The sequence below is a fragment of the Sinohyriopsis cumingii genome, unplaced genomic scaffold, assembly GCF_028554795.1.
Source record: "Sinohyriopsis cumingii isolate HCF-2022 unplaced genomic scaffold, ASM2855479v2 utg000127l, whole genome shotgun sequence".
NCBI lineage: Eukaryota > Metazoa > Mollusca > Bivalvia > Unionida > Unionidae > Sinohyriopsis > Sinohyriopsis cumingii.
In genome coordinates, this window is record NW_028315871.1 from 560,154 (window position 1) to 576,384 (window position 16,231).

General features: G+C 37.5%; 1 protein-coding gene across 2 annotated transcripts in view; it reads left to right on the plus strand.

Moving 5' to 3' along the window:
• The first annotated feature begins 6,371 nt into the window (after positions 1-6,371).
• Positions 6,372-16,231, plus strand: part of LOC149774831 (hemicentin-1-like) — a 162,137-nt gene continuing 152,277 nt past the window's right edge. For both annotated transcript variants that reach the window (XM_089944677.1, XM_089944678.1), the window contains exon 1: positions 6,372-6,719. The gene's annotated coding sequence lies outside the window, so the exon portion shown is untranslated. The remainder of the gene's footprint in view (positions 6,720-16,231) is intronic.

The window sequence follows — 16,231 nt, forward strand, 5'->3', positions numbered from 1 at the left end:
CGATGTTGACGAAGTCATCGATGCTACAATGACTGATGCCCGAGCAAAAACAATTATTGATTACCTCGCTGATGGATATCAAAGTGATGAACATCAACGCAGTAAGAAATATTTTTTCAGAGTAAAATTTATTGTGCAAACAGATTCCGATACGTGGATTATCCGTGACAAACTCGACCCTGTTCTTGCTAACGGAAAGACCATTCTGTTAAGTAGAGATTCCAAGACAGGAATGCTGACCGGGATTGATAAACCATATTACGCTCGAGCGTATCCTGTGACCGCAGTCATTTATGGAATCTATCTGGAAAAAAAACCAAAAATTGATAAACTCGCCCCGATGAAAATGACTTCGTCAACATTGACAAAGTCAATGACTACGTTAAATTGTGTAGCCGAGCGAGTAATGGAACATTTTAAAAACACAAAACGAGGAAACGGTTTAACCGATCTGCGACGTGAAAAAAGAATAGCATGGGCTGAGCAAGTCAAGGATACTGGAGCATCAATAAATGATGTTGCTGTGCTATCAAGTAAATTAAAATTTTCAATAACAGTAAAAACACTAACCGGGGAAATATTATATGATTCGAAGCATTATAGAAAGTCAGGATCACCGATTGAAATTATAGATCATAACTCTTATGCATGGACTGATGCAGTTACAATATTTCCACGAGATCGTGTTGTAAAATTTTACTCGGAAAACATATTTGATGTTATTTACACGCTGAGTAAAACCGACCCTGTGTCAGTGTGGTTATTTAAGAGTTCCAAAGATGGCGAATATGATCAATTTGTAAAACCCAACGGTGAATTATACCGGACGGAGTCGTTGCAACAACAAATGAAAAAAACTCGCAGAGAAATATGTGAAAGAAAACATTGAGCAGTTATTGGTTAATTGTTTTACAGTTCCAAGTGTTGCCGCTCACACCGCAAGAGAAAGAAATTCGTGGAGACCAACCCGAAGTCAGTTTCTTTCGGATATACAATTAAGTTGTGTCGAGTATGGGCATGGCGGGTTGTGGAATACCCGGTATGACTACCGGGATATGATTTCCGTCGATATGATTGCTTGCTACCCAGGAAGCTTTCTCGGGATGGGCGAGTGTCGCGAATACTTTAAGCGATTTGGACATCCCACGAACTCGATGACACGAGTTGCTATAAACGGTCCTTTACCCGATTTTGACCTGACAGGATTTGCTCATGTGACTTCGTTTGAATTCGCCGCGAGACTTCATCCGTGCTGTTATGTTTGGTTTGGCAGACACTTCAGTGAAAAGCGCTGGGTACCAATAGTGTTATTGCGATATATGCTTGACAGCCGAATACTGGTATCGTTGACTGTCAGTGAAGCAATCATATCATATCAACCGCAGACCTCAGTTTGGTTGCCAACACCGGAGCGTGTCAGTGTAGATGAATTTATTAGCGAGTATGCACGAGAGAGTCCAAATACCCCGATGGATGTCATTATTAAAGAAGCTCCTAAAGTTCTCAAGATCAAACATAGCAATAGCGAAAAAATAGCAAAAGATCTTGGACGAAGAATACTTGGTAAATTTACTCAAGGTGCTGCATATGATCACAAACTACATCACTCGCGACTGATTATCGATGATGCTGAATTGGATTTTATAATTGCTGACGCTGTTGCGAGAAATATGTTTTGTAATCGGGAGGATGTGTTCTTGTCCGACGGAAAAAAGTTGGGCACAATTGTAAGTTATATCGACGGAGAATCGCCTCAATACACACATCTAAGATCTTCAATGCTGGGTTATGTTTCTATAAATTTGCTATCAATGATAAATCGATTTCCTGACACCGCAGTTAGAGTTGCAACGGATTCATTTTATATCAGTAAAAAATATTCAGAATCACTGGCTTTTACAATGAAATCCTCAGGATTTTCGGATGAATGGAGTTCGTGGAGAATAAAAGCGGAGATGTTACACGAATATTGTGAATCCGCTGATGTTGCAATTAAGGATGATTATTGTAAATCAGAAATGTCAGAAATGTCGAACGCACCATCTGTGTATGATCCAATCACTAGACACAAAACCGTTTATTTAAACGGGCCGGGTGGGTCTGGTAAGAAAACTCGAGCGATTGAATTATTTGGAAAATCGGATATGATTGTGCTAACACCTACACACAGGCTTGCCAGGCAGATGAAACAACGAGGAGTCAATTCTTGTACTTATCACAGCTTTTTCAAATACAGCGGCGGTGTGTGGACGTCAGATCGAATGGGAACAAAATATATTCCCGAGAAAATAATTTGGGATGAGATACGTACGGTGCCCTTGGAAACATTTAAAACATTTCTTGATTGGCTGCTAACGAAAAATACTGCAGTGATTATGTGCGGCGATCACGGTCAACCACCTCCGTTTGTCGGCGCATCTCCGCATGATTGGTTAAAAGATTTTGTTGATTATTACGAAGAAGTATCTGATGATCATAGAGCACTTGATGCAACGTTGAAAGAATTTAAAACATTAATCAGATTACAACCGAATAAAATTCAATGTGAAATTATGCGCGAGATGATTCCTGAAACTTCAATGAGGGACTTTTGGAGCTCGTGGAAACCAGACGATTTGATAGTAGCAAGTAGAAAGATAGTCAGAGACACACTTCAACAGCAGCTATTTCAATTACAACAGGAAAAGTTTACAATACTGCCAGTGCCGTTATGTTATAGACCAGCTGATACGCGGTTACAAAATATAGGTGTTGATATTCCTGGGAACTTGACAGAGTCAAGGAAATAGAATTTAGTATTGAATGATATTGTGTTAGTTGATATTAATGCTGTCAAAGATGCACTAAAAATGAATAAATCCCCGTGGACGCTAGGATACGCAATGACAATTCATTCATCTCAAGGACTAACTATCAGTGATACAACTGTCTGGATCGTTGATGATCGAATCGAATGGTCAAACTTAGTCTACGTAGCGGTGTCCAGAGTCAGAAGAATATCTCAACTGCGAAGAATTGTCTTGGAAGATTCAATAGCTGATAAAATTAATAATGAAAACAACAGCATCACCGATGGTGATGTAATAAGAAAAAAACTCGCCGGTTACAAACAGAGTGACAAAAAAAGTAATCGCGACTTTGATCTTGATGTTGAATTTATTATTGAGTTAAAACAACAGCAGAATAATCACTGCGCGAGCTGTAATTGTATAATGCTATGGCAGTATTCGAATAAAAATTCAAGACAATTTACCGTAGACAGAAAAGATAACAATCTCGGTCATACACGTGATAATATCATGTTGACCTGTCTTGAGTGCAATCGACGTAGAGGCGCTAGTTAAGTGATCGCGGTGGTAATTGTGTGTCCTCGGGAATTACTTGTAATTGCTCACGTGTGAATCCACGTTGAGGAGCAGTTGAATCCAACCTGTCCATTGCTGGTCTACCAGTGGATCTTGTCACGGTGGTTATCTTGTGTGTGGTAACACTCCAAATAGAATCAGTTGCTCTTCGTTTACCACCTTCAAGTTCACCTGGTTGATATAAATATCTAACTGTAACATTACCCATTATTGGTTGTGCTGGAGAATCACGTCGTATGGGTATATGTTTTTTTGTGATCGCGATGGCAGGTTTCATATTGGTTGTTCGTATAATCTCATTATTTAGTGCAGCTATCACGCTTGGTAATCTTGCAACCCATTCACGAGATCTCGTATCTTGAATAAATTCCTTCGCGTATTGATATCCAAATAACCGCTCAGCAAGTGTTCGATTGAATCGCTCAACAATTGCCTGATCGCGATGAATTTCAGTATGTCCTCGTCTGATGGTGACGTTATGTTGTTTCATCAGTGATGATACTGCACCCTGAAATTCTTTGCCAGGATCAACTTGTAATAGATTTGGCCATCGCAGACCACCTCGCTGGTAAATTCGTTTAAACGCAGAAGCAACCTCAGATGCTGTTTTAGTCGTTAACGGTTCAGCATCTTTGTATCTACTTGCAACATCAACTACAGTTAACGCGTACTTGTATGTACGTCTTCGGATAGTATCATGTGGCAGAAATAATATATCAGCCTGATGAACCTCATTTGGCACACTAACATCAAAATGTGCAAAGTGAATTTGTTTAGGACGCGGTAGATAAATTTGCCATATTGCCTGTCGGGATAACCAATTTTTAGCAGTAACTTTTGTAACTTTTGCTGCTTCAGCGAGTTTACTAACTGCTGCGCTACCTCTCCAATATCCACTTGGGGAATAATAAATCGACTCCATTATATACCAGTACCTAGCGCTAATTTACCTTTCGTTGCGGATTTTATCAACCAGGATGCTAACTTTTCTTTGAAAGATTTATCAGTGATGGCATTTAACGCATGAATTAATTTCACATCCGCGAGATGGCGCTGTTGCAAATCCTTACTTCGGTAAGCTACATCATGAGCATGACACGCCTTATCAATAGCATTTATCGGATATTCACCTGGATTTGGCTGATCCTGAGCATCAAGTCTGATATCAAGTCGGGTTCCAGGACCACAGTAATTATATCCTGGAAGATGTTTTTCTCCTGGGTATTTAGTCCACGGAGTCCCTGGTAACTTGGCTAACTTGGCTGCGATATCACCTCCTTTTTTTAAAAATAAATTTAAACTTTTTTATGCCACATCGTTCACACTTGCCTGTAAGCGCTTGTCGATTATTTTTTGTTGTAATTGTTGTCATATCCGCAGTTGGGGTACGTGCTCGGCATTTCACACAATATAAATCCATATTATTTTTATGATATATCTAATGGAGATTACTGACTTTTCTGCTACAAAACGACGAGAGCCAATCAAACATAACTCAGTGCTACCAAATTCAATTCGAATGATTGTTATAGGTCCATCTGGGTCGGGTAAGACACAGTTGTTACTTAATTTAATAATGAAGTGGATGAAGTGTGATAAGTTGTATTTGGTAACACCATCGGTGGACGATCAACGGTGTTATAGCGTACTGAATGATTACAACGAAAGTGCAAAATCGATAAGTGAAGAAGATGTTGTTGATTTTATAACTGATATTGATGAAGCACCGAGTATCGATGATATTGATGGAAGTATTAATAATTTAGTTGTGTATGATGATATCATGTTGGACAAACAATCAAACCCTGCCAGGATATTTTCACGTGGACGACACAAAAACACTGATGTGATTTATGTAACTCAACGATATACACAAATTCCGAAAGTGATCAGAGATAACTGTAACGTTCTCGCGGTATTTAACGGCGTTGACGCACACACGTTACGAAATATTCATCAGACCTGGTGCAGCGGTGACATGGACATAAATAAATTCAGAAATTTCTTTAGTCGTGCTCAGGCAAAACCACACGGATTTGTAACGATAAATTTACATGATCCTCGGACACGGTATCGAATAGGATTAGATACAATTTTTAGTTAGAAATCCTTTAGGATTAAAAATGCTTGCATTTTGAGCAGCAGACAGACTGAAACAACACCGAATGTTTCGTCTAGTAGACCCTTGTATCGAGAAGTAGTTATATAGGTAGATATTTTTCATCAGACAACCCTTCTGGTCAGCGGAGAAAGCCTTTTTATCAGTGTTTTCTGGATAGAGGGTTTATTTTGTGAAAACAATACTTCTATCAAGAGTGTTTTCGATAGAAGGTTCTGTTTGACGAAATAGTTGGTGGGCTCAGTCTCTCTGCTGCTAGGACTTACCTGCGAAATGGATCGACTATATTTTATTATCAGTTTCAATCAGTATTTCTGTTTCACAGACGAAATTATAATGTGTAATAACTGATTTTCAAAATTATTTCAGATATAGTTTTATTAACTAGTGTTTATAGGTCCTTGTAGTAAATAAGGTCCTTTTCGCCAACATGGCTTACCATCTGCGAAAAGGACCCAACATGCACTTACCACGGTTTCAATCATTACTTCGATTTTAAGAAATGTAAGAAGAATTATAATGTTTGAAAGGATATTGACTTTGAAGTCTTTATGGAAGGAAACTGCATTCATTCGCATGGTGCATAGACATTTCGTGAAAAACAGTAAATTTAAAAACACCATCCATTAATAGCAACATCCTAAAGAAATAATAAAATTTAAAACCAAAACAAGAATAAAAACTTAAACGAGAGACAATGTTTTGCATAATGACTCATGTTTAAATTTTAAGATTTGTGTAAGTTTTTGTGATTGTTCTCAACTTTTCGTAACTTTTCGCACTTTTCTCAACTTTTCGTTACTTTTCGCACTTTAGTCATACCCCCATGCTGATATAAGAAGCAGTTTTGACGTCACTGTTCTGGGCTTTCCGTTCCAAGACATGTTTTGTTGTTAATATACAGTACTTCATGGGAGGCTAGCTCTTCTTCCTAGCCATCTATTGGTATTTCACTATCACCATACTGCAGAGCAACTATGGAAGGTGTACATGGCTGACATCAGTTTCAAGAACAACACAGACCCAAAAACGCCCAGTTCATAAATATATCCATATCTTTACTTACTAAACAATAATAGCTGAAAAAGTCACACCATAGCCTGAAGTTAAGAAGTTTACGAATCTGTAACCTGTCACATGATCACATATATTTTGGTTCCTATCGCGTACGGTGTATTGTAGAACAGCGAATTGGATACTTGAGTATTGGAATGTAACATTTCAGTAATAACACGGTAAGTGTTGACAAATTAATTAATTTTGTTAAAATGTATGTATATGACCTAGCTTAATGTCTCCTGTATTTTTTTAGAATTAAAATGGAGACATTCATGATCATTTCATCATCATCAATCCCTTAACCCACACCACAGTTGACTTTACAGCCAATTCTTTCCATCTTTCCCAGTTCTCTATTGCCCTTTGGGAATCTCCAAATCACGCGCCTGTCCACTCCTTTATGTTCTACTTCCACCTCTTTTTCTGTCTGCCTCATCTTTTGCACCCTATAACTGAGAGAAGTGTCCTTCCTTATAGTTATTATATAGTACATGTATGACAAATTAATTGTAAGCAATGTTACGAGCTCCAGTGTGCCTTGCAAGATTGCTTTTGCCAGTCCAGGTGATCTTGAGGCATGACTGTACCACTTCAGTTGATGCTTTTTTGTAGTGGTCAAGAGGTCGTCATAACAATGACAAAACGATATACTTACAATTTTACATCCTGAATTTCCTCAGAATGTACTTTCTTAGTTCTGCAAATCCGAATTACATGATTGCTTATTGGATCCTGATGTGGACTTAAATGGTTGGTTACATGGTCAATGTATGAGATGCCCACAATCTTCTGGTAGCATCTCATTTAGAAGGTTTGAGTCCTTCTTTGCACGTCTGATGTGAGTGTCTATGTTTCACAAGCATACAGAAACCATCAACCATTTCAGTCCAGTCATAAAAGGGAGTGTACAAAATATTTGTACCATAGGTCTCTCAAACATGAGTCTGAAATTGGTTCATTTATTTAGTTATCAGTTAGTTCTCCAATGATTTTGAGCACATGGGTCCATAGTCTTCCACTGCTTACAATTTACCTATCAGACGTGCTATGAAAAACAACATCATTAAGACTTAACTAATGATTCAGAGAAGTAAAAGTGTATTTTTGAATACGAATGCCACACTCGCTCTTCAAACACTTTGGCAGTGTGATCCAGGTATTATGTAAGTTTAATTGTGACATCAGTTTCGGAGCACCTTGTGTTTCAGAGCGCCATTTTACTTTGCTGCTATCATGTGATAACATGTAACTGAAGACGCAGTTTTCAGAAGTTCTCTTATGTCACACTTTGCTACAGGTAAAGAAAATGCTTCCCTCTTGTCTAAATCCCGTAAATATACACATTATACATAACAATAACCAACATCGTCAAATTGCCTGATACATTTTTTTACCCATTCAAGATAGATACTTTTATTTTTAGTTAAGTACATAGCAGTATGCCGATTCTGGGACTTGAACCCAAGTAGGCTAAGTGTGGATGTCCAAAATAAGAACTGTTTTCCAACTGAGAATAAGTCATATTTTTATATAAACTGCAGTTAGTTTTTTCTGCATATGTAAGTCTTCCATCACCAATATTGGCACAAAACACATATCAAAATTTGACAGATTGCCAAAAATAAATAAATACTTCAGTGCTTACCATTAAAAAAATGGCTGTTGTCAGCAGAGCATTCTATTTATAATAATATTAATTCTGGATACATGGGATACAGCCTATGTTTTCATGACTGCTATATGTCAGTCTATTCTGTGCATGTCTTTGAAAAGATGTAATGTTTTTTTAATTGGGCTAAGGAAATTAGATATATTATACTTTGGATTATTTTCATTGGCATGTCAACCAGTGAACTAATAGTTGGTTTTGGAAAATTCCACATAACATTGCCTTAAGTGGGAAGAAATATTAAGAAAACTGTTTCTTTTTTAAACATATTAGAAGTTCAACATTTTATCAATTTAATAGGTTATTCAGGGGTCAAGCTAGACTTGAATTTTAGAGAGAAGTGACTTCTTTTGGACACAAGGAACATATATATATATATATATATATATATATATATATATATATATATATATGCGTGTGTGTGTGTGTATATGTATGTATATATATGTGTGTGTGTGTGTGTGTGTGTATATATATAGAGGCACATGTGACTGGTTTTCATTCTCTAATTTGAATTAATATGCCCTCTATTTCCCAGTCTGCATATTTGCAGTTAAAGTTAGTTTGCAATAATTTATTTTCAAGTAGAAATTTTTCTGAGTTCTATCTATATTATAAACACACCTGGTAGATGTTTAAAAACTATCATAGTCATATGCAGTTTATGTTGACAATATGACTTAAAAAGAGATCAGATGCTTTACATTGTAGTGAATTTTGACTGAGTAATGACTTTACAATATTTTAATTGCAAGTTAATACCGTGTACATGTACATGAGAGCAAATGTCTTCTAGCTCATACTATATGTCCTAATTTCTTTGTTGCCCATAAAGCTTTACTGTAACTGTTCACAAACAACACACTAACTAGCCACGATGTCGTAGCCTCAACTTGAATTGGTGGGGTTGAGGTACAAGTAAGGGTACTAATATCAGTACTACACACTAACTAAAGTCAGTATAGGAATGAACTAAACACTTTTTTCAACTGAATAGACTGATACAGCAAACATGTGAGTGCATCTGTTTTTAGATTGAGGGGTTTTCTTAATGTAACCACTCATTTCATCACAACAGTCCATTGATAGGCTTGCAAATATAAAGCAGCAGGAGGTATGTGTTACAAGATGTGAATATTTTTATTTTTTATGAGCAACATAGCAAGGGGGTAAAAATAACGCAAGGGTTCTGTTTCAGTAACTGATCGTTGTATATAGTTAATTATTATATTAAGCAGCAAAACAGCAAAAATATAGACAGTAGAGGCTGAGGTTTTTGTCTGCCAGTTTAGTTGCCAATTCATTGCCAGTTATTTTTGTTTGTGCCAGTTTACTGTATATACTCGCGTATAAGCCCGTTCGCGTATAAGCCGACCCCCCCCCAACTGAATTGGTAAAACTGTTATAAAGTGCATGACCCGCGCATAAGCCGACCCATAATTTCTAGACTATCAGTACATCACAAGATGCACAAAGTGAGTTCTGAATACGTTTATTTTGGCAAATCACATTATTAAATACAATGAAAGTAAGAAAGCTAATTTATATGTTGAAATAAAAACAATTCTAAAGTGTCAGTGTTTCCCTTTATGCACATTTGTACCTCAGGGATGCAAGCTGAAGAAAATTGATGCAGATATTTTGTTGCCATGCATTGTTTTGATGCAAAGGATTCGCATAATGTGATCAGGATTTAATATCCAATGCGTTGGACAAAGGGTGTCATCGTATGTACTTTGAGCATAGGCATTGACTGGTTCCCCGCTTTGTTTACTCCCTGTGTTGGGCTCCTCTATTCATATAGCGGAGTTTAACGCAGGGAACCTACAAAATAAGGAACCAGACTAGCATAGGCAATGTTATGACAGAGTAGCTTCCCCTAATCTTGCGAGTTCCATTGAGCTCAGCAAGATGTCATCTTGATGTTTAACCTCAGAGCTTGTTGCACTAGAAAGTGATCTCCAGATTAAAACGTCGTGTACTAAAAATCATTAGCGAAGAAAGTAAAAGAAGCAGAACACAAAAGAGTAACTGTGGATCTAACTTTAATGAAAAATGGAGAAAATAATTCCATTGACTGGAATATGGCACATCCACTAGATTACCGGTGTGACTTCTGATAGCGTGATTGCAAAGACTGCAAAAGTGAATAATCCTTTCGTGACACCGGGGTTTAAGAATTTTAACAAATCTGCCCTAGTTCGCCACAAGATATTTGGAGAACACATTATAACCCAAGACATTCTTTCACAACAAAGAAATCAGTAAACTTGCCGAGACAAATGCGTTTATCTGGATTACACAGTCAAGGGTTCATTGCAGATTTTGTTGGTTTTTAACTTTGCTGCAATAAAAGAATGTCCCTAATGTTCAAGTGTAACTTTTTAGAAACAAGATGAATCATTAGCCTAATTGATTTTTGGAAGATGAGCCAGCAACAATTTGTATGAAATCATCAATGAAGCAGCTGCTATTTGTCAGCATTTATTTACCGGAGGCATTGGACAGTAGTGTCTATTGGGCACTCCTCGATGAAATTACCAATGAGTACCACAGTGAGTGATCAATTAGATCAGTAATAACCAAATAACATGATTATACATGATGTCCAATGCAGACCTGAAAGTGTCAGGGTGATAAATTCATGATTACAGGTTTAAAAAATGATCTACTGACATGGACTCAGCAAAGGTTTATTCGAACAGAATTTGGTAACACTAGATGATGCTTGACTGGTGCTTGCTCAAAAGTCAATCACATTCCTATTGTACAGATATAATATTATTTATAATCATAGTTTATAGTGTTAGATGCAAGACATTGACTGGTACAAAAGTCCTGAGACACGTTGAAAAATAACATGCCTGCACTTAAGGTAAATTCATAAAACGTGGCACACAAAAATATATGTTTTGTGATGCTGGATCACTCTGCAACTGGCACTGTGAGCAATGCCGGTGTTGATATCACTAAAGCACTTGGGTGAAAATGCCTGGAGCGCCATGGGCTAAGTATCCTGGGGAAAAACATCTTCCATGATATAATTATTATGGTCCTGGAACTCGCTTTGATATTAGACTTGATGAAAAGAAATCAACCCAAACCAGGCGAATTTGTGATAAATGCCATGTTCATGATGTCATGATGTCACGTATAAAAATCCAGATCTACAACAATGACACATCATGGATGGCAAGTTAATTCACACACTAAATTCGATGAAAAATAAAATATGAGAATCACTTGCAAATTAGTTGATAAGATCGGCAATGAAAGGTAATATAGTGATGGGAAAGGGTAATTAAACGTCAACAATTACATAATGGAGTCGATTTATTACATTCAAGTCAGATACTGGAGAGGTACAGCAGCTGATGCAGCAGGTGTCGTACAAGCTGTAGCTGCAGATTGGTTGTCTTCCACATCCCAAAACAATTCAGCATGGACGGTTTGATGTCAGCACACCCAGTGAAGTTCATCAAGCAGATATCTTGTTGTTACCACATGACATACATAAACAATGCACTTACTGATAAAATATGCATTGACTGTCATAGACATTGCAAGTAGTTATAAAGAGGCTGAACCATTATCGACTAAAACAGCAACTGAAGTTGCAGCAACGTTTGAACAAATTTATCAATGTGGACATCAATGCTGGCCACAATTGCTACAGGTTGATCCTGGCAAAGAATTTCTCGGTGCAGTAAAGACTCTGATGCAACAGCGTCATGTTAAGATCAGACGTGGACACACTGCGATACATCACAATCAGGCAATCATTGAACGATTTAATCAAACACACGGTGACTGTTTGGACATCAATATGCCCAAGAATTACTGCACATTCAGATCAGATCTCGTGAATGGGTTGCGAGACTACCTGAAGTGGTGGTTGCGTTAAACAACGAGGTCACGAGTGGAATTAACATGAAACTCATCAATGCAATTGCGATACCATGAAGAAAATTGCTAGGTCAGTTGCAACAGCCAGTGTTGGATTGTAAAGTAACAGTGAGGTATTTATATGAACCTGGTGAACTTAAGGGTAGATCAGCAATGGCATCTGATCCTGTGTGGAGTGTAACAACACATACAGTTATCATGCATGGTAAGATCAACTACGCAGCCACCAGATGCAGCAGCTCCTCAATATGGATTTACAGCTAATTCAGTGTTTACCTTTACGCACATTTGTGCGTCAGGGACGCACGCTGAAGAAAATTGACGGACACATTTTTTTGCCGTGCATTTTTTTGATGCCATAGGATTAGCATAATGTGATCAGGATTTATTTAATATCCAATGCACTTGACAAGGGGGGCATCGTGTATACTTCCAGCATAGGCATTGGCTGGTTCCCCGCTTTGTTTACTGCCTGCATTGCGTTCCTCTATTCGTAAAGCGGAGTGCAACACAGGGCACATACGAAATAAGGAACCAGACTAGTACAGGCAACACATTATAACCCAAGACATTCTTTCACAACAAAGAAATCAGTAAACTTGCCAAGAAAAATGCATTTATTTGGACTACAAAGTCAGGGGGTCAGTGCAGATTTTGTTGCTTTTTAACTTTGCTGCAAAAAAATAGAGATCTTAAAGTTCAAGTGTAACTTATTAGAAACAAGATGAATCATTAGCGTCCTTGATTTTTGGATAAATTTGTTCTAAGACGAAGTACAATGAAACCGATGATAGTACACATTTTATAACTGGCAGTAAATCAACGGGCATCTGGTTACAAAAGATTTATTAGGCTTTTTGTATTGGCTTGTATGTAATGTGTTGGTCTATAATATTGCTTCATGATGATTGTAAAGAGACTGTTAAAAGTACAATTTTAAAAGAAAAATGAACTAATAAAATGATTCTTTGAATGGACAGTGCATTTGTTTGTTAACACATTAACTCTGGAGCTTTTTACCATTTTCGCCAGAAAATCGAGTAGGAAACACATTTTGAAAGCTATTTCTGAATGGATTGTTTTCACAGACTTGAAAACACCCAATCCCCGGTCATCTTTCAATAACATGCTGCCTAGTTGTGTTAGAAACATCGTTTTTCATTGGCTATTTGACTTGCGCATGAGCAGAAGGGTAGAAGTTGGAGTTCTTTTTTTCTTTCTTTTTTTTTTGTTGCTAAATGGAGCCATATCTTTTGTATGGAGACCATTCTTTATTCCAAATGCCCACCTTATCCTACTTTTTGCAAAGACTCATCTGTCTGTTTGCAGTTCATACCGGTTTGCCTTAGATGTGAGACCAAAAAGTCTAAAGTCTGGACACAAAATCGGATTCTGACCACGGGTGAATTTTGGGTTAAAAAAAAGTCGGGTCCAAAAAATGAGGTTTTTCTATCAGTATTTTGTAGTGCAACTAGATATTCCAGATTATTTGGTATCATTGTAGAGCTACATCAGTCTACCTTTCTATAATACCACCCATTTTAGTGTATCATGCATGACCATGACGCTACAGAGCTCGGCAGTAGGCTACTACTGCCTGCCCCGTAAAGTCGTCACTATGGGTTAATGTTTTAATTGTGCATGTTGGTTTATTTGTATGTTTAGAGGGTGAGAGAGAGTATGCTGTGCAAGTTGCATTATCCCGTTTCAAGTCAGAGGAGCATTTTTTTCAATACATTTTTGACCCCCACATTTTTTATTTGACTCCCAGTTCTGACACCAAGGTTTTTTGTTACCCTCAGTTTATCCCCCTGGGTGATACACTGGCTAATTCCTGAAACTACCCAGTTACCACCAGATTGGATATGGCATCGCATATGTTAGTGATACTCCCCACACTCTCCAACAGAAAATGCTAACAAGAACCACACGTGTTGAGGAATGAAGCTCCAGTGCATTTGTTACATTCAAGACATGTTACAGAGACATTTTCGGGGCCCTGAGTGGTCTAAAGCGCTCACTGTTCTGGATCACTGCCATCTCGCCTCTATCTGCGTGGGTTCGAGTCTCATGCTCGGCTAACGTGGGTATGTGAGAAAGCCAGCCAGTAGATTCTCGTGGGTCGGTGGTTCTTCCTGTGGTTTTCCAGGGTTCTTCCTCCACCAGTTATACTGACTGACATGTATAGCTTATCTTGTGCTGAAAAATGGCGTTAAACCTTACAGCAACAACAGCAACATAGACATTTTCGCATTTTCTACTATGGATTCTGTCCATGGTAAATTGTCGTACGTCATCTAGAAAATATTGCCACAACATTATTGTGTTACAGCATGTGCAGTGATTATTTTGTCATTGTTTCAGTGTCGTGACAAACTTAATATCCAGATCAAACTGTCTGTTTTTATTGGATCATATCTCGCATAATTTGTGAAACATTTCTTCACTGTGTTGATAATTCCTCATGATGTTGCTGTTGGCAGCTCTAACACGTAGACAACCCTGAGTATCTGAGTTATTTTGTTACTCTGGACACAGCCAGATAAATTAAATTTGACCATTCTATGCGATCATCGACAATCCAGATACTGGTATTTTATATTGTTGAGAAGAATGCATTGTTATTGCATATCCCTGAGTGCAGCACAGTTGGCTTGGTAGCAAAATAACTCTGTTGTACAGCCTCTACTGGAACCTCAACGATATCTTTAAGAATGAGGTTTTGTTTAGTGTCCATTCCAGGAATGTGAATGAGTATATTTTGCTGGCATGTATTTGTTGGTTGATAACATAATGGAACTAGTTAATTGTTCCTTGAAGCTCAAATAATTTATGCTGAAGTGAATAACAGACGTTTTCCCTGGAGATAACTATTAGATCATTAGGGCACCATAAGTTTCAGAAATCTAGCATTGGAGTCTCTGGAATTACTACATGCATGATTTCACATTGAATTTTGTCATGTTGTAATCTGATTAATGAGGAACCTGTCCATGATCACCACACATGATAATTGCAGTAGATTTTGTTGATAGCCAATCAAGAATTATCTGTAATGTTTCTTTGGATACTGTACAGATCTTATACCAGATAATTATTAATGGGATATATTTCTCACCCATTTTTTCTGGGGTCCGTGCATCATCTTGCCATCTGGAGAAACTATGATACGTGCATGTGCTGAGCATGCACTGACACCATCTTGTTTCAAGCAGATGAGTTGGCACAATCATGTCAGTTTTTAAATAATTCTATCATATGTTGTGTTTTACCAGAACCACCTGGACGATTCAGATAGACTGTGCTTTGTCTTGTGATTGGATTGTTTACTGACGATGATGGTGATCGTTCTGATACATTTTCACTGCGATAATAAACATCTGGTGTTTCTGAATATTTATGTATTTGCTCATGTTTTATTTGCCATGAACTCCCAGTTGACACTGCTGGTGTCTTCTTCGATCAATGGTTTTACAAGATCCATTTTATGACGACTAATATAAAAAGAATCTGTAGTGACTCTAACAGCATCATTGGGAAATCTATTGATCGTCCATAACAAAGATGATCATAAATGAGTAAATTGAGGAGAATTGCCCTTGTATTAGGTAACTATTGTACGTGCGTTTTTTTCCGTCTTGCATGATTGCATTTATCCTTGATACCAGTGCACCTCACACAGCTGTGTCCTTGACAGCACATACTCTTTTGTCATCCATTGTGGAATCAATAAATGTTCCATTACCATCAATCTTAAATGTTGAAAAAAGCATGGGATTCTCCATCGTTGATAAATTCATTCTTTGCTTGTTGGATAAAATCGTACAGTTGTAACTCAAATAGTAGTTGTTTTCTGTCACCTGGTAATCTGTCAAAATCTGATTTGGTGATGTGCTCTGTCTCAATTGCAGATAACCTTGTAAACTCATATTGTGTTGCTTCTAGTGATCTGATGTATTTTTCGATGAGATTTGATTCCGTTTTTGATTTTGGTAATTTGTTCCCGGTGAGATCTTGATACTTTTGTTGCAGTAATCTTGCTTCGTCCCATGATTTATGATTACTTTTCTTTAATATACATAATAGTATTTTTCTAATTAGGCTTTCATCTAA